At 44.6% G+C, this 24,207-nt stretch overlaps 1 non-coding gene across 1 annotated transcript; it reads left to right on the forward strand.

The window, feature by feature from the left end:
• Positions 1-4,721: 4,721 nt before the first annotated feature.
• Positions 4,722-4,793, forward strand: trnaw-cca (transfer RNA tryptophan (anticodon CCA)). Its single transcript has one exon. It is a non-coding gene; the product is annotated as a tRNA-Trp (tRNA).
• Positions 4,794-24,207: the final 19,414 nt, after the last annotated feature.

Below are 24,207 nucleotides of genomic sequence, written 5' to 3' on the forward strand. Positions count from 1 at the left end.
AGGGCTCCTTGATGTCAGACTCGGTCAAGTGCTGCCTTGATGTCAAGGGCAGTCATTCTCACCTCACAATTGGAATTCAGCTCCTTTGTTCATGTTTGGACCCAGGCTGTAATGAGATCTGGACCCGAGTGTTCCTGGTGGAACCCAAACTGGGCATCAGTGAGAATATTATTGGTGAGTAAGTGCTGCTTGATAGCACTGTCGATGACTCCTTCCTTCATGTTTTGATGATTGAGAATAGACTGAAGGGGCGGTAAAGTGCCGGGTTGGATTTGCCCTACATTTTGTGGGCAGTTTTCCCCATTGTGGGATAGATGCCAGTGTTGTAGCTGTACTGGAACAGCTTGGCCAGATGCGCGGCTAGTTCTGGAGCACAAGTCTTCAGCACTATTGCCGGGATGTTGTCCGGGCCCATATCCTTTGCTGTATCCAGTGCGCTCAGCCGTTTCTTGATATCACATGGCGTGAATCGAATTGGCTGAAGACTGGTTTCTTTGATGGTGTGGATCTCGGGAGTAGGCCGATATGGATCAACCACTCGGCACTTCTGGCTGAAGTTGTTTGCAAATGCTTCAGCCTTGTCTTTTGCACTCACGTGCTGGGCTTCACCCTCATTGAGGATGGGGATATTCTTGGAGCCTCCACCTCCCATTAGTTGTTTAATGGTCCACCAACATTCACGACTGGGTGTGGCAGGACTGCAGAGTTTTGATCTGATCTGTTGATTGTGGGATCGCTTAGCCCAGTCTATTGCATGCTGCGTCTGGTATTAAGTCCTGTTTTGCAGCTTCCCCAGGTTGGCACTTCATTCTTAGGTACGCCTGGTGCTGCTCCTGGCATGCTCTTCTACACTCGTTGTTGAATCAGGGTTGGTCCCCTGGCTTGGTGGTAATTGTAGAGTGAGTGATATGCCTAGTCATGTGATTACAGATTGTGGTGGAATACAATTATGTTGCTTCTGATGGCCCACAGCGACTCCTGGAGGCTCAGTTTTGAACTGCTAGTCTGTTCTGAACCTATACCAATTAGCACAGTGGTAGTGCCACACAACACCAAGGTGGGTGTTCTCAGAGTGAAGACGGGACTTCGAATCCACAGTTTTTTTGCGGTGGTCACTGCTGCCAATGCTGTCATGGTCAGAAGCATCTGCGACAGGTAGATTGGAGAGGAAGAGGTCAAGGAGGTTTTTCCCTCAACATCTGTCACAGTCCCAGACTGGCAGTTATGTCCTTCAGGACTCGGCCAGCTCGGTCAGTAGTGGTGCTGCTGAGCCACTCTTGTTGATGGACATTGAAGTCCTCCACCCAGAGTACAATCTGTGCCCTTATACACTCAGTTCTTCTTCCAAGTGGTGTTCATATATTTTGGCCAGTAAAAGCAGCAAACCTGAGGATTAGGAGCAGTTTAGGATTCAGCAAAGGAGGGAAAATGGATTAATTAATAGGGGAATAAAGATTATGAGAGTAAGCTTACAGGGAACATAAAAACTGACTGTAAAAGCTTCTATAGATATGTGCAGAGAACAAGATTGGTGAAGTGAAGCATCGGTCCCTTGCAGTCAGAATCAGGGGAATGTATAATGGGGAACAAGGAAATGGCTGACCAATTAAATACATACTTTTGTTCTGGCTTCACAAATGAGAACACAATTACCCTCCCAGAGATGTCGGGCAACATAGGGTCTAATGAGAGGGAGGAATTGACTGAAATCAGTATTTGTAGGGAAATGGTGTTAGCAAAATTGATGGGATTGAAGGCCAATAAATCCCCAGGGCCTGATAATGTACATCCTAGTATACTTAAGGAAGTGGCCCTAGAAATAGTAGATGCATTGCTGGTCATCTTCCAAAATTCTATGGACTCTGGAACAGTTCCCATGGATTGGAGGATAGCTAATGTAACCCCACTATTTATAAAGGGTGGTAGAGAGAAAACAGGGAATTATAGAATGGTACGCCTGACATTGGTAGTGGGGAAAGTACTAGAGTCAATTATAAAAGATGTAATAGCAGAGCACATGGAAAACAGTGACAAAGTCAACATCGATTTACCAAAGGTAAATCATGCTTGACTAATCCAGTGGAATATTTTGAGGATGTAACTGGTAGAATAGATAAGGGAGAACCAGAGGATGTTGTGTATTTAGACTTTCAGAAGGCTTTTAATAAGGTCCCACATAAGAGATTAGCGTGTAAATTTAAAGCACCTGGGATTGGGGGTAAGGTACTGACTTGGATAGATAACTGGTTGGCAGACAGGAAGCAAAGAGTTGGAATAAACGGGTCTTTTTCTGAGTGGCAGGCAGTGACTAGTGGGGTACCGCAGGGATCGGTGCGAGGACCCCAGCTATTCACAATATATATAAATGATCTAGACAAGGGAACTAGATGTAATATCTCCAGGTTTGCAGACGACACAAAGCTGGGTGGGTGTCTCTGCTGTGTGGAGGATGCAGATAAACTCCAGTATGATTTAGACAGGTTAGGTGATTGTGCAGATGCATGACAATTGCAGTATATTGTGGATAAATGCGGGGTTGTCCACTTCGGTGGCAAAAACAGGAAGACAGATTATTATCAGACCGGCAATAGATTGGGAGAAGGGGAAGTGCAAGGAGACATGGGTGTCCTTGTGCACCAGTCGCTGAAGGTAAGCATGCAGGTGCAGCAGGTGGTTAAGATGGCAAATGGTATGTTGGCCTTCATAGCGAGAGAATTTGAGTACAGGAGCAAGGATGTCTTGCTGTAGTTGTTCAGGGCCTTGGTGAGACCACACCTTGAGTATTCTGTGCCGTTTTGGTCGCCTTATCTGAGGAAGGATGTTCTTGCCATGTAGAGAATGCAGCGAAGATTCACCAGACTGATACCTGGGATGGCAGGAATGACGTATGAGGAGAGATTGGATCGATTAGGCATACATTTGCTGGTGTTTAGAAGAATGGGAGGGGATCTCATTGAAACTTATAAAATTCTAACAGGACTAGACAGACTAGATGCAGGTAGGATGTTCCCGATGGCGGGGGAGTCCAGAACCAGGGGTCACAGTCTAAGGATAAGGACTAAGCCATTTAGGACTGAGCTGAGGAGGAATTTCTTCACCCAGAGAACGTTGAACCTGTGGAATTCTCTGCCACACAGGGAAGTTGAGGCCAATTCATTAAGTATATTCAAGAAGGAGTTGGATATATTTCTTCAGGCTAAAGGGATCAAGTGATATGGGGATAAAGCAGGGACAGGGTACTGAATTTGGATCATCAGCCATGATCTCATTAAATGGCGGAGCAGGATCGAGAGGCCGAATGGCCTACACCTGCTCCTATCTTCTATGTATCTATGTTCAACATGGAGGAGTACTGATTCATCAGCTGAGGGAGAGCAGTATGTGGTAATCAGCTGGAGGTTTCCTTGACCATGCTAGACCCCTCCTGATTTTGAACACATCTATCAAATCTCATCGCTATCTTCTCTACTCTGAGGAGAACAACGAAAACGTCTCAATCTATAAACCTAACTGAAGTCCCTCATCCCCTGAAACAAGCTTGTAAATCTTTTCTGCCTTCACATTCTTCCTGAAATGTTGTGCCCAGAATCCTCCAGCTGAGGCCTAACCAATGATATATAAAGGCTCAGTATTACTTCCTTGATTTTGTACTCGATGCCTCTATTAATAAAGCCAAGGATCCCGTGTGCTTTTTAACAGCCTTCTTAACTTGTCCCGCCACATTCAGAGATAGATATTTACACCCCCAGGTCTCTCTGTTCCTGCACCCGATTTAAAATTGTATCATTTAGTTTGTATTGCCTCAGTTCAATCATCCCACCAAAATGGATCACTTCACACATCTGCTATGTCTCTGCCCATTTCATTATTTACGACAGTTCTGAGTTTCCTGTCATCTGCAGACTTTGATATTTTGCCCAGTATACCCAAGTCCAGGTAATTAATGTATATGAGAAAGAGCATTGGTCCTAATACCGACCCCTGGGGAACAACACTGTATATTTCCCTCCAGTCTGAAAAATAACCGTTCACCACTATTTACAACTGACACACGTGCACAGCATCGTACTCATTCTATAAACACCCATTTTATATATAAACACCACACACATATACATAACAACAACAACAACTTGCATTTATGTAGCACCTTTAAAGTAGTAAAACGTCCAAAGGCGCTTCACAGGAGCGATTATCAGACAGAATTTGACACCGAGCCACATAAGGAGATATTAGGACAGGTGACCAAAAGCTTGGTCAAAGTGGTAGATTTTAAGGAGCGTCTTAAAGGAGGAAAGAGAGGCGGAGATGTTTGGGAGGGAATTCCAGAGCTTAGGGCCTCGGCTCACACACACAGTTTATATTTTTACACAGCCTTGTTTGCAGTTATGAATATTGCTTCCAGCCGCAAGTTTAATTGTTTTTCAGAAGCTGCTCGACCAGTTGTGTATTTGGAGCAGTTTCCCAGTTTATTTCCCTGTGATGTGATGATTGTGGTGGCTCGGTGTGTGTAATTGGATTTGCTGCAGTCCGCCGGCTGCAGGTGGTGAAAGCGGGCGTGAGACGGTGAGTGACAGGTGAGCGCTGCTTCTGATGCTGTCTGACACCCGGGGGACTCGAGTGGGCGGGGATTATAAAGCCCGTTCATTACTCCAAGGCAGGAGAAATGAAACAGTGTTTGATGAACGTGTATATATACAAACATCGCTTGTTGCAGTGTGGAGCTCGTGGCGCAACGGTACCGTGTCTGACTCCAGATCAGAAGGCTGCGTGTTCAAATCACGTCGAGTTCATCGTTTTTTTGGATAATCCCGTAATTAATATTTTCTTTGCTGTTTCACGATAACCAGACCCTTGCTCTAAAGTCTGTCTCACTGTTTCCCCAGTGTCAGGGAGTGAAGCGCCTGATGCCCTCATGTATTTAATTTTACTATTCACAAATACAGTTATTCGTTCAAAGTCAACCTGCAGGTGGCCACACATAGAATAAACAGAGCCAGAGAGACAGACAGAATCGGGAAACACCGGGAAATCGGCAAGAGATATTGACAAGCAGATGTTTCCGAGACCAGAACCTGTCATCATTGATGAAGAACTGGATCCGGTCCCAAAAACTATCAGCACAGAGCTGGATATACTGGGTTTATAAAGATTGCTGATATTGCCAGCCCACCTGTCCTCTCTTGGCACTTGGTTCTACCCATAGCCCTGAATAAAGAAGGTAATGACCTGGGGAGTGGATTACCTGAAGAAACTGAAGATGAGAACTCTACTTCTCAGATTGCTGGAAAGATGCCATAGTTTTGTGTCTAAAAGCGCTTTGCGATCAGAACATTGCCTGAAGCCCTGTGGTTAATGAAAGGGCTTTTGATGCTTGATTTTCTTACACACCTTGGAATTCAGGAGAACCTGGTTCATGGTTTGCAGGACAAGTTAAACCCCTGGAGCGGAGCCACCAGGCACCTGGCTGCAAGCAGCGACAAAGACGTTCAAAGTGATCAGACCCGGCGAGCTCAGTTGCCAGAGTGTGAGACTCTTAATTTCAATGTTCGTTAGTTCGAACCCCACGTTGGGCGAAAGCATTTTGATAAACTTTATGTTGCTTTCACGGGAAAGCATCATTAATTAACCAATAATCTTCTTTTGCACAATGAAAGAAATGCTAACAGTGGTAGAGTCGATAGTTCAATAATTTGTACCGTTGCCCATATCTCATTATACACACTGAACTTTAGGAGTCTGGTTTAAAAATGGTCACTGCTGATGACACCAGGAATCTGGGGAGCTTTGGTCAAATTTAACAGGACCGGTTATTTCTACCGTGCACAGAAAATAGAATCAGTAGTGAACATAAAATCCCATTGTGCTGAATTTCAGATTCAACGCAATCAGCTGAGAAATAAAGTGAAATTAATTTACAGTGAAAAGATTTGGAAGTAAGTGTTACTCGTATTTCTGCCTTTAATTCAAGTTTGTGGCGTCTGACTCCCTTTCAGGTCTCTGACTAAGAAAGGAGGGGCTTGACGTTGACCAGACTGCACGGGCCCTGATATATGTGAGCTCATCCTTTATATTGAGTTGTTTCCCACTTTTTTTATTGGTGTCAGCTTCAGCTCAGCGGTTACTTCGCTACTACCTGTTTAAATTTAAGCACTGTCTTACCGCGGGCGCTGCCTAGCGTTTGTATTGTCAGTTTCAATCCTCTTTTACATCGAAACACATTGTAACCGTGATTTTAATTTAGCAGTGTGAAATTTTTCTAGGACAACTTTAAACGATTCATAACCGATTCCTTTCAACACTTTGACCCGGGTTCGATTCCCGGTTAGGGAATTAATTTTGATATCACCGTTTTTAATTAATTAATGCGAAGTAACTTTATTAAATTAATAACATGCATCTAATGTGATAAAATAAGAATTGATTTAATAACCATTATTGAACCAATAACTTCCTTTTGCAGAATGAAATACATTAAAATATGCTTACTGAGGGACAGTCGAAATACAGTGAATTTTTTTGCTCTTGCATGTGCTGAACTTTTAACCCATATCTCATTTTACACATCGTATTTTAGGAGAATGCTTTCAAATGTTCATTGCTTGTGAGAGCAGGGATCTGGGGCAACTTCTGTTAAATTAAACAGGACCGGCTATTTCACAGAAAAAAAAATTCTCTGCCAATGTTTTCAGATCATAGACTGACCGACCTTTCTTAGTGGATGACTTGACATTTGCCCACATTGACCTCCATTAATCCCATTTCAGGGGAGATTTAAGAGAGTTGTTCAAAATTATGGGGGAAACAGTTTCCACTGGCAGGAGTGTCAGCAGGGCTATGGGGGAAGAGCAGCGGAGTGGGACTATTTGGATAGCTCTTTCAAAGGTACAACATCAATTGTTCATTTTAATCTGCGACTGAGAGATTTTTGTTAACCAAAGGTATTTAGGGATAATTCAAGTCAGTAAGACCCTTCATAATTGTTTCAATCATCATTAATCAACCCACAACATTGTGTTGCTCACTGCAGGAATTAATAACACGTTTACTGGGTGACAGACAAACTGCGATAACTTATTATAGAATCATAGAACCAGACAGCACAGAAGGAGGCCATTCGGCCCATAGTGCCTGTGCCTCTTTGAAAGAGCGATCCAATTATTCCCACTGCCCTGCTCTTTTCCCAAAGCCCTGCAAGTGTTTCTTTTTCAATTTCCTTCCCCTTTGAAAGTTAATATTGAATCTGCTTCCACCACCATGTCAGGCAGAAAAATATTGACGTTAATATTATCCGAGGCCCATTTCACACAGTAATTTCCATGCTTTGCATGTCATGAATTTGTTCCCTTCTCATTTTACACACTTTATTTTAGCAGTTTGCTCTGCAAACCATGAACCAGGTTCTCCTGAATTCCAAGGTGTGTAAGGAAATCTAGCTCACCTGTCAGTCACTGTCTCTGGCCCACTTTCACCACCTGCTGCCGGCGGACTGCAGCAAATCCAATTACACACACCGAGCCCCCACAATCATCACATCACAGGGAAATAAACTGGGAAACTGCTCAAAATACACAACAGGTCGAGCAGCTTCTGAACAACAATTCAACTTGCTGCGTATGGACAATAATCAGAACCGTGAACCAGGCCGTGTAAAAATAAAAACAGTGTCATAGAATCATAGATTCAACATTAACTTTCAAAAGGGAAATGTAGTTGAAAAAGAAACACTTGCAGGGCTATGGGGAAAGAGCAGGGCAGTGGGACTCATTGAATAGTTCTTTCAAAGAGCTGGCACAGGCACGATGGGGCTTAATGGGTTCCTTCTGTGCTGTCTGATTCTACAAAAATGTTACTAAAGTTTGACTCTCACCTGGAAAACATGTTAGCATTCCCTTCAGTGTGCAACAACAAGCAGTGGGTCGATTAAGAGAATTATTAAGTGTCTAACAGACTTGGATTATTTTATTAAACAGTTTTGTAAGAACCAATGGGTCGCGGCGATGAGAGCGCCGAATCCTAACCACTAGACCACCAGGGAACACTTGTACAAACTGCAATATCTCGCAGATCCTTGCTCGCTTACTACCAGCAGATCAAACCGTATTTTAGTTTTGGTCACCTTACCTGTTGAAGGATATACTTGCCTTAGATGGGGTGTGAGATGCTTCACTAGACTGATTCCTGCAATGAGAGGTCTGTCCTATGAGGAGCGATTGAGTAGATTGGGCCTATACTCTCCGGAGTTTAGAAGAACGAGAGGTGATCTCAGTGAATCATACAATCATACAGCTACTTATGCAACTGCCTTTTGAAAACCACGATTGAATCTGCCTCCAGCACCCTTTCAGGCAGTGCATTCCAGATCCTACGATCGATAACCGTAAACCAAGTCTGACAGTGGCACAGTAATTAGTGAGGATAGGAGCAGAAAATTGCAAAGGGACATTGATTGAGTGGGAAAACTGGAGGCATCTGATTCAGAAGATTCGGGGGCGACCTGGAAATTCGAGTGTTTAATGACTTTAAAAGGAACATTTTTAACTTGTGCAGTTTCGGTCAGAGAAATGGCAGTGAAAGGAAATAAATCCAGAATCTGGAATTCAGCATTTCACCTTCTCGCTGAACAGTTCTTTCTGGATGTTTAGCTAAGCAGAGGTTTCCGTAGTGTAGCGGTTTATCATGTTCACCTCACAGGCGAAAAGTCTCCGGCTCGATCCTGGGGGGAAACATTATGTTCTAGAAATGGTGCCCGGTTCAAACTGAAAATAAACCTTTCCTATTGCAATTTAATAAATATGAACAATGGAAGAAAACATATTGTAATTAAATATGAATAAAATAAAATATTTCATAGAGGCTGTACTTTATCTGATCCCGGACCATTCTTCACAGACTCAACCACAGCACAGATACCGACAGTGTTCCTCCCTCACTCCCGTTTCCTGCCCTGATGGTGCAGAAAGCCCCTCTCAAAGCTGCACATTCGACTGGTTTCAGTGGATCCGCGGGAGATCTTTAAAGGATCCTGCAGCGTCCCCTCGGATAATAACCATAATAACCATAGATCGTCACCATATTTCACACACCGCATCAACCCCGCCCATTTCAGTCGAAGTCGTCTTAATTTCCACCAAGCAACCTCCCTAGCACTGAAAATTAACTTTTATAAGTGTGGAATCCCATTCCTTCAGATATAAATTGTCCTGCTTTTTGTAGACAGGACATACTTGGGCAATTTTCCACACAGGGAAAGAAACTCGTCCCTGGGGGTTCACCTGGAGCAAGATCCAATATCATTCATCCCGTCCTGGAGCGGAACCGGGGGCATTTCGGGCGTAAGGCGAGCGTGATAATTGCAACAGTCCCAAAACCTCTGCTCAGTTTGTCAGCCGCAAGTCAGAAGGCTGTGGTAAGGGAGAAGGTGACCCGCTGACTCACCTCTCTGCACTGATTGAGATTGTGTCGTTTCTCCGTCAAACAACATCACTTCTGTTGCACACTAAAAACTCTCAATCCTTCTCCTCCGCTCGCTTTCTATTCAAGTAATTGGACAATGAATCAATATTAAGTTTCCCTCGGGCTTCTGCTGGTGGATTTACTGATAAACCGGGGAATTGAGAGGAAACTGGAGCACAGGCAGGGTCCTTGCGACAGACCAGTCAGGCTAGCCCAGTCGTTGCAGTTTAGGATACTTCATCCCGATGGTGGGGAGTTTGCGTTTTAAATTTTTGGGCTGATTTTAAAGGCGTTTCCCAGCTCGGTCAATGAGTGTTTCATATAAATGCGATGCAATAAAATAAGAAAATCTCTCCTTGATTCCGGAATCTTCTCTCTCTCCAGCTGCCCGCTGCTAAAGATTGAACTGACTTTAATTTCACCTTGGCTCGGGGTCAGTGCGGCTCAGTGGGACTTCGGCCCGTCTCTCCCTTCACAACCCAAGTATGTCCTGTCTACAAAAAGCAGGACAAATCCGACCCGGCCAATTACCGTCCCATCAGTCTACTCTCAATCGTCAGCAAAGTGATGGAAGGTGCCGTCGACAGTGCTATCAAGCAGCACTTACTCAGCAATAACCTACTAATCGACGCCCAGTTTGGGTTCCGCCAGGGCCACTCAGCTCCTGACCTCATTACAGCCTTGGTCCAAACATGGACAAAAGGGCTGAACTCAAGTGGTGAGGTGAGAGTGACTGCCCTTGACATCAAGGCAGCATTTGATCGAGTGTGGCATCAAGGAGCCCTAGCAAAACTGAAGTCAATGGGAATCAAGGGGAAAACGCTCCATTGGTTGGAATCATACCTAGCACAAAGGAAGTTGGCCGTGGTTGTTGGAGGTCATTCATCTCAATCACATGACATCACTGCAGGAGTTCCTCAGGGCAGTGTCCTAGGCCCATCCATAGAAACATATAAGATAGGAGCAGGAGTGGGCCATTCGGCCCTTCGAGCCTGCTCCGCCATTCAATGAGAGCATGGCTGATCATTCAAATTCAGTACCCTGTCCCTGCCTTCTCCCCATATCCCTTGATCCCTTTAGCCTTAAGAAATATATCCAACTATTTTTTGAATATATTTAATGAACTGGCCTCCACCGCCCTCTCTGGCATAGAATTCCACAGATTCACCACTCTCTGGGTGAAGAAATTCCTCCTCATTTCAGTCCTAAATGGCTTACCCCTTATGCTTAGACTATGACCCCTGGTTCTGGACTCCCCGGCCATCATAAATATCCTTCCTGCATCTAGTCTGTCCAGGCCTGACAGAATTTTATAGGTTTCGATGAGATCCCCTCTCAATCTTCTAAACTGCAGTGAGTATAATCCCAATGGACACAATCTCTCCTCATACGTCATTCCTGCCATCCCAGGTATCAGCCTGGTGAATCTTCGCTGCACTCCTTCCATGGCAAGAACGTCCTTCCTCAGGTAAGATGACCAAAACTGCACACAATACTCAAGGTGTGGTCTCGCCAAGGCCCTGTACAACTGTAGCAAGACATGCTTGTTCCTGTACTCGAACCCTCTTGCTACAAAGGCCAGCATACCATTTGCCTTCTTAACCGCCTGCTGCACCTGCATGCTTACCTTCAGCGACTGGTGCACAAGAACACCCAGGTCTCTTTGCACTTCCCCTTCTCCCAATCTATTGCCATTCAAATAATAATCTGCCTTCCTGTTTTTGCCTCCAAAGTGGATAACCTCACATTTATCCACATTATAGTGCATTTGCCATGTTTCTGCCCAATCACCCAATCTGCCCAAATCGTACTGGAGTTTCACGACATCCTCCTCACAGCTTACCCTCCCACCCAGCTTTGTGTCATCTGCAAATTTGGAGATATTACATCCAATTCCCTCGTCCAGATCATTAATATATATTGTGAACAGCTGGGGTCCTCGGACCGATCCTTGCGGTACCCCACTAGTCACTGCCTGCCACTTGGAAAACGACCCATTTATTCCAACTCTTTGCTTTCTGTCCGCCAACCAGTTCTCTACCCAAGTCAATACCTTGACCCCAATCCCATGTGCCTTAATTTTGTACGCTAATCTCTTATGTGGGACCTTATCGAAAGCCTTCTGAAAGTCCAAATACACCACATCCACTGGTTCTCCCTTATCTATTTTACCAGTTACATCCTCAAAAATTTTCAGTAGATTAGTCAAGCATGGTTTACCTTTTGGAAATCCATGCTGACTTTGTCCGATCCTGTCACTGCTTACCAAGTGCTCTGCTATTACATGTTTTATAATAGATTCTAGCATTTTCCCCACTACCGATGTCAGGCTTACTGGTCTATAATTCCCCGCTTTTTCTCTACCACCTTTTTTGAATAGCTGGGTAAAATTAGCTACCCTCCAATCCATGGGTACTGTTCCAGAGTCTATCGATTCCTGGAAGATGATCAGCAATGCATCTACAATTTCTAGGGCCACTTCCTTAAGTACCCTGGGATGTAGATTATCAGGCCCTGGGGATTTATCGGCCTTCAGTCCCATCAATTTTCCTAACACCATTTCCCTACAAATACTGATTTCTTTCAGTTCCACCCTTTCATCAGGCCCTATGCTCCCTGGCATCTCTGGGAGGTTATTTGTGTCCTCCTTTGTGAAGACAGAACCAAAGTATGAATTTAGTTGGTCTGCCATTTCTTTGTTTCCCATTATACATTCCCCTGATTGTGACTGTTAGGGACCTACGCTTGACTTCACCAATCTTTTTCTCTTCACATATCTATAAAAGCTTTTACAGTCAGTTTTTATGTTCCCTGATAGCTTACTCTCATATTCTATTTTCCCTTTCTTAATTAATCCCTTTGTCCTCCTTTGTTGAATCCTAAACTTCTCCCAATCCTCAGGATTACTGCTTTTTCTGGCCAATTTATATGTCGTTTACTTGGATCTTATGCTATCCCTAATGTCCCTTGTTAGCCACGGTTGAGTCACCTTTTTTGTTTTATTTTTATGCCAAACTGGGATGAGCAAATTCTGTAGCTCATCCATTCGGTCTTTGAATGTTTGCCATTGCCTATCCACCGTCAACCCTTTGAGTGCCATTCCCCAATTAATCCTACCCAACTCGCTCCTCAGGCCATCGTAGTTTCTTTTATTTAAATTGAGGACCCTAGTCTCTGAGTCAATTACTTCATTCTCCATCTTAATGAAGAATTCGAGCATATTATGATCGCTCAGAGCCAAGGGGCCTCTTACAACAAGATTGCTAATTAATCCTTTCTCGTTACATAATACCCAGTCTAAGATGACCTGATCTCTGGTTGGTTCCTCGACATATTGGTCCATGAAACCATCCCGTAAACACTCCAGGAATTCCTCCTCCACAGTATTGTCACTAATTTGGTAGGCCCAATCTATATGTAGATTAAAGTCACCCATGATGACTGCTGTGCCCTGATTGCACGCTTCTTTAATTTCCCTTTTAATGCCATCCCCAACCTCTGCCTTACTGTTGGGAGGTCTATATACCACTCCCACTAATGTTTTTTTCCCCTTAGTTTTTCTCAATTATACCCATACAGATTTCACATCATCAGAGCTAATGTCCTTCATTGCAATTGTATAAATCCCTTCTTTAACCAGTAATGCTCCCCCACCTCCCTTTCATTTTTGCCTATCTTTCCTGAATATCGAATACCCCTGGATGTTGAGTTCCCAGTCTTGGCCATCCTTGACCCACGTTTCCGTAATCCCAACCAAATCATATTCGTTTACCTCTATTTGCGCAGCCAATTCATCCACCTTATTACAAATGCTCCTCGCATTTCAGCTGTTTTACCAATGACCTTCCCTCCATCATAAGGTCAGAAGTGGGGATGCGGCTGAAATTGCACACTGTTCAGCATCATTCGAGACTCGTCAGATACTGACGCAGTCCGTGTCCATATGCAGCAAGACCTGGACAACATTCAGACTTGGGCTGACAAGTGGCAAGTAACATTCGCACCACACAAGTGCCAGGCAATGACCATCTCCAACAAGCGAGACTACAACCATCTCCCCTTGACATTCAATGGCATTACCATCGCTGAATCCCCCACTATCAACATCCTGGGGGTTACCATTGATCAGAAACTGAACTGGACCAGCCATATAAATACTGTGGCTACAAGAGCAGGCCAGAGGCTACGAATTCTGCAGCGAGTGTCTCACCTCCTGACTCCCCAAAGCCTTTCCACCATCTACAAGGCACAAGTCAGGAGTGTGATGGAATACTCTCCACTTGCCTGGATGAGTGGAGCTCCAACAACACTCAAGAAGCTCGACACCATTCAGGATAAAGCAGCCCGCTTGATTGGCACTCCATCCACTACCTTCAACATTCACTCCCTCCATCACCAGCACACTGTGGCTGCAGTGTGTACCATCTACAAGATGCACTGCAGCAACTCACCAAAGCTCCTTCAACAGCACCTTCCAAACCCGCGACCTCTACCACTTAGAAGGACAAGGGCAGCAGATGCATGGGAACATCACTACCTACAAGTTCCCCTCCAAGCCACACACAATCCTGACTTGGACCTGTATCGCCGTTCCTTCACTGTCGCTGGGCCAAAATCCTGCAACTCCCTTCCTAACAGCATTGTGGGTGTACTTACACCATATGGACTGCAACAGTTCAAGAAGGCGGCTCACCACCATCTTCTCAAGGGCAATTAGGGATGGGCACTAAATGCAGGCCTAGCCAGCGACGCCCACATCCCATCAACGTTCATCAGCAAACTCAGAAAGACAAATAAATAGAAAGATGTGTTTCTCAGCCCCGGTGGCAAAGGTGCAATGGATGTTAATCCAAATAAATCCCCCGTGAGATTCAGTGTGCATCGGCTTCCTTATAAAGTTTGTATTTGAAATGTGCGAGAAAAGCGTAAAATTATGAAAATATTCTGATGGCCCGTACAGGGATCGGACCTGCGACCTTGGCATTATTAGCACCACGCTCTCACCAACTGAGCTTACCGGCCACAATGCGCTCGTGGGCAGGCTCGAACCCAGGCTGGGAAATATGTCTTTCAGGCTTACACTGGCTGACCAATTTACTGCACAAACTTTGAACACACCACATCGCTTAAACATTGTTCCTATATACAACTGGGCAGTGTGTAAATCGAAAGTAACTGTAAAAGAGCTCTTTAATCTAACAAACCTCATTCTAAAAATGATTATCGCACCACCGCTGAACAGCCCCTCCCTCAGTCCCGGAATAAAAACAGTCAGTGAGACTTCGACTAGATTCGAACCTGCAGCAAGCGGTTGGAGCAGGATCTCACGAGTAAGATGTGGTTTTTACTCCCATTCCTTTGGGAGACGCCCGTGCGAGAATGGAAAATCTCTCCTGATTCACTCCTCTTATAGTGAAGGAGGTGAATATAATTAAAACCTGCCAAAACACGGGATCGCAACAGGGACCTTTAAAACGCTCTCCCAACCGAGCTATTTCGGCTTCACAGCAAATTAAATATTCTGTCATTCTTTCGGAGGATTTTCTAAACCCGGGAGGAATTGCCCCTCTCGCTCATTCCTCACTTCGGGCAATGTGACCCGACCAGATCTCGGAGCTCAGGTTGTGTTAATGTAAAGCTGGAGTGTTGATAAAGATACAAAGCTGACACAGCACGGGGAACCTCACCGTGTTGTACACAGCGTGAAATGCACTGAAATGTTCAAATAAAGTTACAGAGCAGAACACATGTGTAAAATTCACTGTTCTTTTCTCCGCACTGATGGGTTGTGAAGGGAGAGACGGGCCGAAGTCTCACTGAGCCGCTCTGATCACGAGACATGGTGAAATAATATCAAATTCAATCTTCAGCAGCGACATGCTGGAGAGAGATCAGAGTCCCGAAACAAGAGTAATGTTCGGATACTAATGTTGAATCTCATTTATATCAAACTCTCCTTGAATTCTCTGCTGGGGGATTCAGAGCTGGGGATCGCCTGTGAAATTCGCTGAAAACATTGAAATGACAACCTCAGTCCTTCCGACAATGAAGGTTACATTTTTTAATTTGCACAAGTAAACAGAGCCTGGACAGTTGCTATCTTGCTTTCTGTGACCTGAGGTTTTATCTCGGTAATCTCCGGCTTTAGTAAATGTTGTAATCAACCTTTCAGCCCGCCTCTGTGGCACAATTGGTTAGCGCGTTTGGTTGTTAACCGTAAAGGTTGGTGGTTCGAACCCACCCAAGGAACGGTGCATTAACTTTTTCCAGGTTTTAAAAATGTGTACTTTGGCTGCAAGATCGTGGGTTAAACTGTAGCACTGCGTACAATGCCGGTGAGCATGAGATCATCCACTGGGATCCGAGAAAGCCATTCCGTAACATTTTCTTAATGGTGACAGACTAATCCGAACATGAGGAGGCCATTCAGCCCCTCAGCCCTGTTCCTTCATTCAATTAGATCCTGGATAATCTGTATCTCAGCTGCATTGGCCCGCCTTGGTTCCATATCCAGTTTCACCAGTTTGGAATGGTCTCATTTTTAGGTGCGCCTGGTGCCGCTCCTGGCCTGCTCTTCTACACATCTCACTGAACCAGGTTTGGTCCCCTGGCTTGAGGGTAATGGTGGAGTGATATGCCCGACGAGATTGTGGTTGAATACAAATATGCTGCTGCTGATGGCCCAGAATTGCACAGAGCAAATATACGTGTTTTAAGAGATTTTATTTTATTCATATTTAAACACAAAACGAATTAACTTATTCATGTTAATTGATTTTTAATGGGGAATATTTTACAAAATGTTTCTGCCCCAACCTGGTGGAACCGGAGACACTCAATGTTTTCAAGGGGTGACTGGAAAGGCACTAGAGGGAAATAAACTTGCAGGGCTACGGGGAGAGAGCGGGGAATGGGACTGACTGGGTTGCTCGACAGAGAGCCGGCACGGACTCGATGGGCCGAATGGCGTCCTTCTGTCCTGTTTTGACTCACTGATCTTGAGCCAAGCTGAAATGATGTCAAGTTCAATCTTCAGCAGCAGGTATGGTGCTGAGCCCCACACAGAACTGAAAATGCCCAGGCTCCATGCCCGGCCTGTTGTCTCTCAGTTCCTCACTCAGTGGGCTACTGAGCAATCCAGGAAGGGCTCAGGCCTAATGAATATCTTAATGCTCAGGTTAAGTTATCACTGCCCAGGCACTCTCTGATTCCAGTCTTGCACACGTTGCTAAGTTTCAAATGTTGCATTTTTCTCACTGGCAATAAATTGATTGATAGCCGTGCTCTGATCAGCTAAGCTTGTTAGGGAGATGTAGTGGGAAAGAAGATACATGGAAGACTATTGATAACTGTGACTGTTCTGACACTGTGAGCTGCAGTTAAATGTAGGCAACATGTAAATTGTCTTGTTCCAAATGTTGATAGAAAGGTCTAGTCATTTCCTGATGACTTTGAAACAGCAGGCATTGTGCAGAATGCAAGGAAGTGTATTTTGTGAAATTCAGATTGCTTCCACGCCAGGCAAACTTTTGGTACAAAATGACATTTGTCAGGTGAGAATACAAAAGACATGTTCAGGAAACCACAGCACCAGTTGCGGGTAGGCATCCACTTGAAATCTATTTCCGTCTGTGCTTTTCTAAGAGACAGAGAGAAAAACCTTGAGTATTGTGTGCCAGTTTGGTCGCCTTATCTGAGGAAGGATGTTCTTGTCATGGAGAGTGCAGCAACGATTCACCAGACAGATACCTGGGATGGCAGGAAAGACGTATGAGGAGAGATTGGGTTGATTAGGCTTATATTCGCTAGAGTTAAGAAGAATGAGAGGGGATCTCATTGAAACTTATAAAATTCTAACAGGACTAGACAAACTAGATGCAGGAAGCATGTTCCCGATGGCGGGGGATTCCAGAACCAGGGGTCATAGACTAAGCATAGGGGGTAAGCCAATTAGGACTGAGATGAGGAGGAATTTCTTCACCCAGAGAGTGGTGAACCTGTGGAATTATCTGCCACACGGGGCAGTTGAGGCACATTCATTAAATATATTCAAGAAGGAGTTGGATATATTTCTAGAGGCTAAAGGGATCAAGGTATATGGGGAGAAAGCAGCGACAGGGTACTGAATTTGGATGATCAGCCATGATCTCATTAAATGACAGAGCGGGCTCGAGGGGCCGAATGGCCTACTCGTGCTCCTATCTTCTATGTACAGAGAGAAGCTGTCGGGGATTTGAATACTCACTGCTATACTATCAAGGACGTGGTAGAGGATGTAGTTATGCAGTGTTTGAGACAAATGCTCAAACACACACAGACACAGACATGTGTCTCTTTGTGTGTGTATGTCTCAGATATCCATCTGAGTTTCATTGATTTACGGAGGCTTGCATTACATTGGGAGGCCATTCGGCCCATCGTGCCTGTGCTGTCTCTTTGAAAGAGAAGTCTTGCTTAGTCCCAAACCCCAGCGATTTGTGCATAACCCTGTTAATCTCATTTGTGCTGTCCCTCTCTCCCTCCACCGTGCCCCACACAAAAGGGAGAGGGAAGCTATACTAACGAGGAAATGTTGCAGGAAATTGTTATACATTTCTTCATATGCCAGTACAGCTTTTAAAATTCATTTAGTTATTTTTTTCTGTTCAAAAAGGAGCATTTTAAGGTGATGTCCAACGGTTTATAATTGGGGATGTTAAAAATCATCTGCCCTGTCGGGGAAATGAACCATTGGCCTCCCGCATGACATCTTTCATAACTATATTAACATATACAGAATCTGTCAGAGCAACAGTCCAGCTGTGAATAGAGTGAGAAAGAGACGGACATAGAAAGAGCAATAGACAGAGAGAGAGAGAGACAGATAGAGACAAAGAGAGAACAACAGATACACAGAGCGGGAGCCTCGGTTTGAAGTCTCAGAGTGGTCCCAGGGATGAGAGACTTCAGTTATGTGGAGAGACTGGAGAAGTTGGGATTCTTTTCCTCAGGCGGTTAAGAAGAAGTTTAACAGAGGTTTTCAAAATTTCAAGGGGTTTTGATAGAGTAAATAAGGAGACACTGTTTCCAGTGGCAGGAGGGTCGGTAACCAGAGGACACCAATTGAGGATAACCGGCAAAAGAACCAGAGGGGAGATGAGGAGCACTTTTTTACGCTGTGAGTTATTCTGATTGGGAATCCGCTGCCTGAATGGGCGGTGGAAGCAGATTCAATAGTAACTTTCAAAAGGGGAATATTGATAAGGAGAAATTTGGAGGGCTGTGGGGAAAGAGCAGGTGAGTGGGACTAATTGGAGAACTCTTCCAATGTAACAGTGCAGACTTGATGGGCCGAATGGCCTCCTTCTGTGCCGTATCAATCTATGATTCTATGGTCTATGTCTCTCTCCACCCTGGTGTCAAAGGTGCAATGGATGTTCATCCAAATAATTCCACCGTGAGATACGGTTAGGATTTGTTCCCTTACAAATTTTATATTTCAAATGTTATGAAAAACCGTAAAATGATGAAAATATTCTGATGGCCCATACGGTGATCGAACCATTGCTGAAGAGTTCATAAGATTCTTTTCTCAAAATCAACAACATTACCGTCTCCACCATTATACTTTGTCTCGGCCTGGTCTCATCCTTAACTTCAGCTTGCCCACTTACCCCTTTGCTAAGCCTCGGTTCTGAGCAAATCACACAGCTGCCTTGATGGCTATCGTTTCACAAATCTCTGCTTCTTTTTCACACTGCTCATAGCAGCTTGTATTGCAGTCCTGCCAGGGAAAATGAGTATAATCTTTGCAAGGCACTGCTGCACGAAAGAAAAGCAATTGTTAACTTTTTTCTTGAATACGAAGTGCAATGCCTACATTTCAAGAAGCACTGCTTTCAATTTCAACAAATATGCCAGCCGAATGCAGCTTGCAAAGAAAATGTTGAGCAATCTGCTGTGCAGTCAAACGAAGCACTGGACAACACGCATCTTTCTTGCCCCGCTTATTTGGAACTGGGAATGAGAGGTTGATGCCTATCATCTGATGTCGAGAACAATAAATCATCCATCATTGATTCAGGCAGCAAACGGTCCAGTAACCGTGGTTGGTAAACAGATGCCAAGCTTGTATGTCCTAAATTTCCAGCAGCTGGGACAACAAGAATTCAGGTTTCACCAAGATTTGAACTCGGATCGCTGGATTCAGAGGGCTCACCATTACAGCATGGAACAGATGCTGAAGAATTCATTAGATTCTTTTCTCAAAATCAACAACATTACCGTCTCCACCATTGTACTTTGTCTCGGTCTGGTCTCATCCTTAACTTCAGCTTGCCCACTTGCCCCTCTGCTAAGCCACGGTTCTGAGCAAATCACACAGCTGCCTTGATGGCTATCGGTTCACAAATCTCTGCCTCTTTTTCACACTACTCATAGCAGCTTGTATTGCAGTCCTGCCAGGTAAAATGTGGAAAAATCTTTGCAAGGAACTTCTGCACGAAAGATAAGCAATTGTTAACATTTTTCGAGAATACGAAGCGCAATGCCTACGTTTCAAGAAGCACTGCTTTCAATTTCAACAATAATGCCAGCCGAATGCAGCTTGCAAAGAAAATGTTGAGCAATCTGCTGTGCAGTCAAACGAAGCACTGGACAACACACATCTTTCTTGCCCCGCTTATTTGGAACTGGAATGAGAGGTTGAGCCTATCATCTGATGTCGAGAACAATAAATCAACCATCATTGATTCATGCAGCAAACTGTCCAGTAATCGTGATTGGTCTGCAGATACCAAGCTTGTGCGTCCCAAATTTCCAGCAGCTGGGACAACAAGAATTCAGCTTCCACCGACATTTGAATTCAGATCGCTGGATTCAGATTTCAGAGTGCTCACCATTACACCATGGTACCGTTGCTGAAGAGCGCATTAGATTCTTTTCTCAAAATCAACAACATTACCTTCTCCACCATTACACTTTGTCTTGGCCTGGTCTCATCCTTAAATTCAGCTTGCCCACTTACCCCTCTGCTAAGCCTCGGTTCTGAGCAGATTACACAGCTGCCTTGATGGCTATCGGTTCACAAATCTCTGCTTCTTTTTCATACTGCTCATAGCAGCTTGTATTGCAGTCCTGCCAGGTAAAATGTGTGTAATCTTTGCAAGGCACTGCTGCACGAAAGATAAGCAATTATTAACTTTTTTCGAGAATACGAAGTGCAATGCCTACGTTTCAAGAAGCACTGCTTTCAATTTCAACAATTATGCCAGCCGAATGCAGCTTGCAAAGAAAATGTTGAGAAATCTGCTGTGCAGTCAAACGAAGCACTGGACAACACACATCTTTCTGCCCCGCTTATTTGGAACTGGGAACGAGATGCTGAGCCTATCATCTGATGTCGAGAACAATAAATCAACCGTCATTAATTCAGGCAACAAACGGTCCAGTAACGGTGGTTGGTATGCAGATGCCAAGCTTGTACGTCCCAAATTTCCAGCAGCTGGGACAACAAGAATTCAGGTTCTGCCGAGATTTGAACTCAGATCGTTGGATTCAAAGTCCAGAGAGCTCACCATTACACCATGGAACCGTTGCTGAAGAGGTTATTAGATTCTTTTCTTAAAATCAACAACATTACCATCTCCACCATTATACTTTGTCTCGGCCTGGTCTCATCCTTAACTTCAGCTTGCCCACTTGCCCCTCTGCTAAGCCTCGGTTCTGAGCAAATCACACAGCTGCCTTGATGGCTATCGGTTCACAAATCTCTGCTTCTTTTTCACACTGCTCATAACAGCTTGTATTGCAGTCCTGCCAGGTAAAATGTGTATCATCTTTGCAAGGCACTGCTGCACGAAAGAAAAGCAATTGTTATCTTTTTTCGAGAATATATCTAGTAATTGTAATTTTAATTAGTTATTATTTAGTTGTTAAATGAATGTTATGTACTGTTATCTGAAAGGGGAGGAATTGTTATGTATGTACCTTTAAGGGTAGAACTGGTCTCAGACTGCAGAACCGGCAGTGACCACCCCTGTATAACAGGCCCTAGCAGGCTTCTGTAGTTTCAGTTTCCATGTTGTCTCCATTCAGTAAAGACTTGTTATAATCAACTCCTGCAGTCCGTGTCTCAATTATACACGGACATAATAATCACAGGCACGGCTATCAATCAATTCATTGCCAGTATGAAAAATGCAATATTTGAAACTTAGCAACGTGTGCAAGACTGGAATCAGAGAGTCTATGGCCCATGATAATTTGAGCATTAAGATGTTCATTAGCCCTTCCTGTATTGCTCATTAGCCCACTGTGTGAGGAACTACGAACCACGGGCATTTTCAGTTCTGTGTGGGGCTCAGCACCGTACCTGCAGCTGAAGATTGAACTTGATTTGGCTCGTGATCCATGCGGCTCAGTGAAACTTCGGACCGACTCTCCCTTCACAACCCATCAGCATGGAGAAAAGAACAGGGAATTTTACACATGTGTTGTGCTCTGTAACTTTATTTGAATATTCCATTGCATTTCACGCTGTGTCCAACACGGTGAGGTCCCCCGTGCTGTGTCAGCTTTGTATCTTTATCAACACTCCAGCTTTACATTAACACAACCTGAGCTCCGAGATCTGGTCTGGTCACACTGCCCGAAGTGAGAATGAGTGACAGGGGCAATGCCACCCGTGGTTAGAAAATCCTCCAAAATAACGACAGAATACTACATTTGATGTGAAGCCGAAATAACTCAGTAGGTAAGCGTTAGACTGAAAATTTGAAAGTCCCTGGTTCGATCACGGGTTTCGGCAGGTTTTAGTTACTTTTTTCTCCTTCACTACAAGAGGAGCGAATCAGCAGAGATTTTACGCACCTGATGCCGAGTTTCCCAAACGAATGGGAATGAAACCACATTGGATCATGCTGGATCCGGCTCCAACCGTCCGATGCAGGTTCGAATCCAGTCGGGGTCCCGCTGTATGCTTTTTATGCCGGGACAGTGTTTGAGGGAGGGGCTGTGGTGTGATAATAAATTTTAGAATGAGGTTTGTTAGAACATAGAGCTCTCTTTCTGTTACTTTTGATTTACTCACTGCCCAGTTGTATATACGAACAGTTAACAATGTTTAAGTGATGTGGTGTGTTCAAAGTTTGTGCCGTAACTCGGCCACACAGTGTGAGCCTAAAAGACAATCTGCCAGGCTGGGTTCGAGCCTGCCCAACGAGAGCATTGCGGTCGGTTAGCTCAGTTGGTGAGAGGGTGGTGATACTAACAGCAAAGTCGCGGGTTCCATCCCCGTACGGGCTATCCGAAATTTTTTATAATTTTACGCTTTTCCCGCACATTTAAAATACAAACTTTATAAGGAAGCCAATGCACACAAATTCTCACGGGGGATTTATTTGGATTAACATCCATTGCACCTTTGCCACCGGGGCTGGAAACTTGCTGCAGTTTCCCTGGTGGTCCAGTGGTTAGGATTCGGCGCTTTTACTGCTGCGGCCGGGGTTCGATTCCCGGTCAAAAAACAGTGTGCTTTGGGGCTGTTTGAATTACTACCATACAATGCACACTGACGGAGTAATGCTCTCTCCTGATTCAACTTTCCACACTGCTGCTCAACATCACTCTTCATACAGTGATACAAAATGAATTTCCTTGACTTCTGTGAAATGCGTGCTGTTTCAAAGTCAGCAGGAATTGATTTCTGTCATCATTAAGACTGGCTGATTGAAACTTTAAACAGTGTCAGGACAGTCACGGTTTTTATCAGTCTTCCGTGAATCTTCATGCCCAATGCATCTCCCTAACACACTTCCCTTATCACAGGCACGACTATCAATCAATTCGTTGCCAGTTTGAAAAATGCATCATTTGAAACTTAGCAACGTGTGCAAGGCTGGAATCAGAGAGTCTGTGGGCTGTGATAACTTAACCTGAGCATTAAGATGTTCATCAGCCCTTCCTGTATTGCTCAGAACCCCACTGAGTGAGGAACGAAGAGACCACAGGCCGGGCATGGCGCTTAGTCATTTTCAGGTCTTTGTGGGGCTCAGCACCATACCTGCAGCTGAAGATTGAACTTGATTTCAGTTTGGCACTTGATCAGTGCGGTGAGAGCGCCGAATCCTAACCAGTAGACCAGCAGGGAAGCTGCAGCAAGCCTCCTGCCAGCAAGCACAGCAACACAGTCTTTCCTGCTTGCTCCTTTGAATTTCGCGCCAGGCAAACTGTTGGAATGAGGTTTGTTAGCTTAAAGAGCTCTTTTACCTGCCCAGCTTCATTCCCTAAAACTAAGTCCAGAACCGCCCCCTCCCTTGTTGGGCGCGAATGTTGCTTTCCACTTATCAGCCCGACTGAATGCTGTCCAGGATTTCCATCATGCGGGCACAGACTGCTTCATTATCTGAGGAGTTGTGAATTGAGCTGAGCGTCCCAACTTCTGACCTTACAACGGAGGGAAGGTCTTTGATGAAGCAGCTGAATATGTTGGGCCCAGAACACTGCCCTGAGGTACTCCTGCAGCGATGTCCTGGAGCTGAGATGATTGGCCTCCACCAACCACAACCATCGTAATTTGATCTAGGTGTAAATCCTGCCAGTTGAGAGATCCCCTGTGATTCCCATTGACTTCAATTTTCCGAAGGCTCCTTGATGCCACAGTCGGTCAAATGATGCAATGATATCAAGGGCAGTCACCTTCAACTCACCATTGGAATTGAGCTCTTTAATCCATGGTGCAACAGAGGCTCTAATGAGGTCTGAAGCTGAGCG

The sequence above is a fragment of the Somniosus microcephalus genome, unplaced genomic scaffold (genome assembly GCF_052327205.1).
Source record: "Somniosus microcephalus isolate GS21.2 unplaced genomic scaffold, FLI_Smic_1.0 unresolved_chr4, whole genome shotgun sequence".
In the NCBI taxonomy this organism is placed as follows: Eukaryota; Metazoa; Chordata; class Chondrichthyes; order Squaliformes; family Somniosidae; genus Somniosus; species Somniosus microcephalus.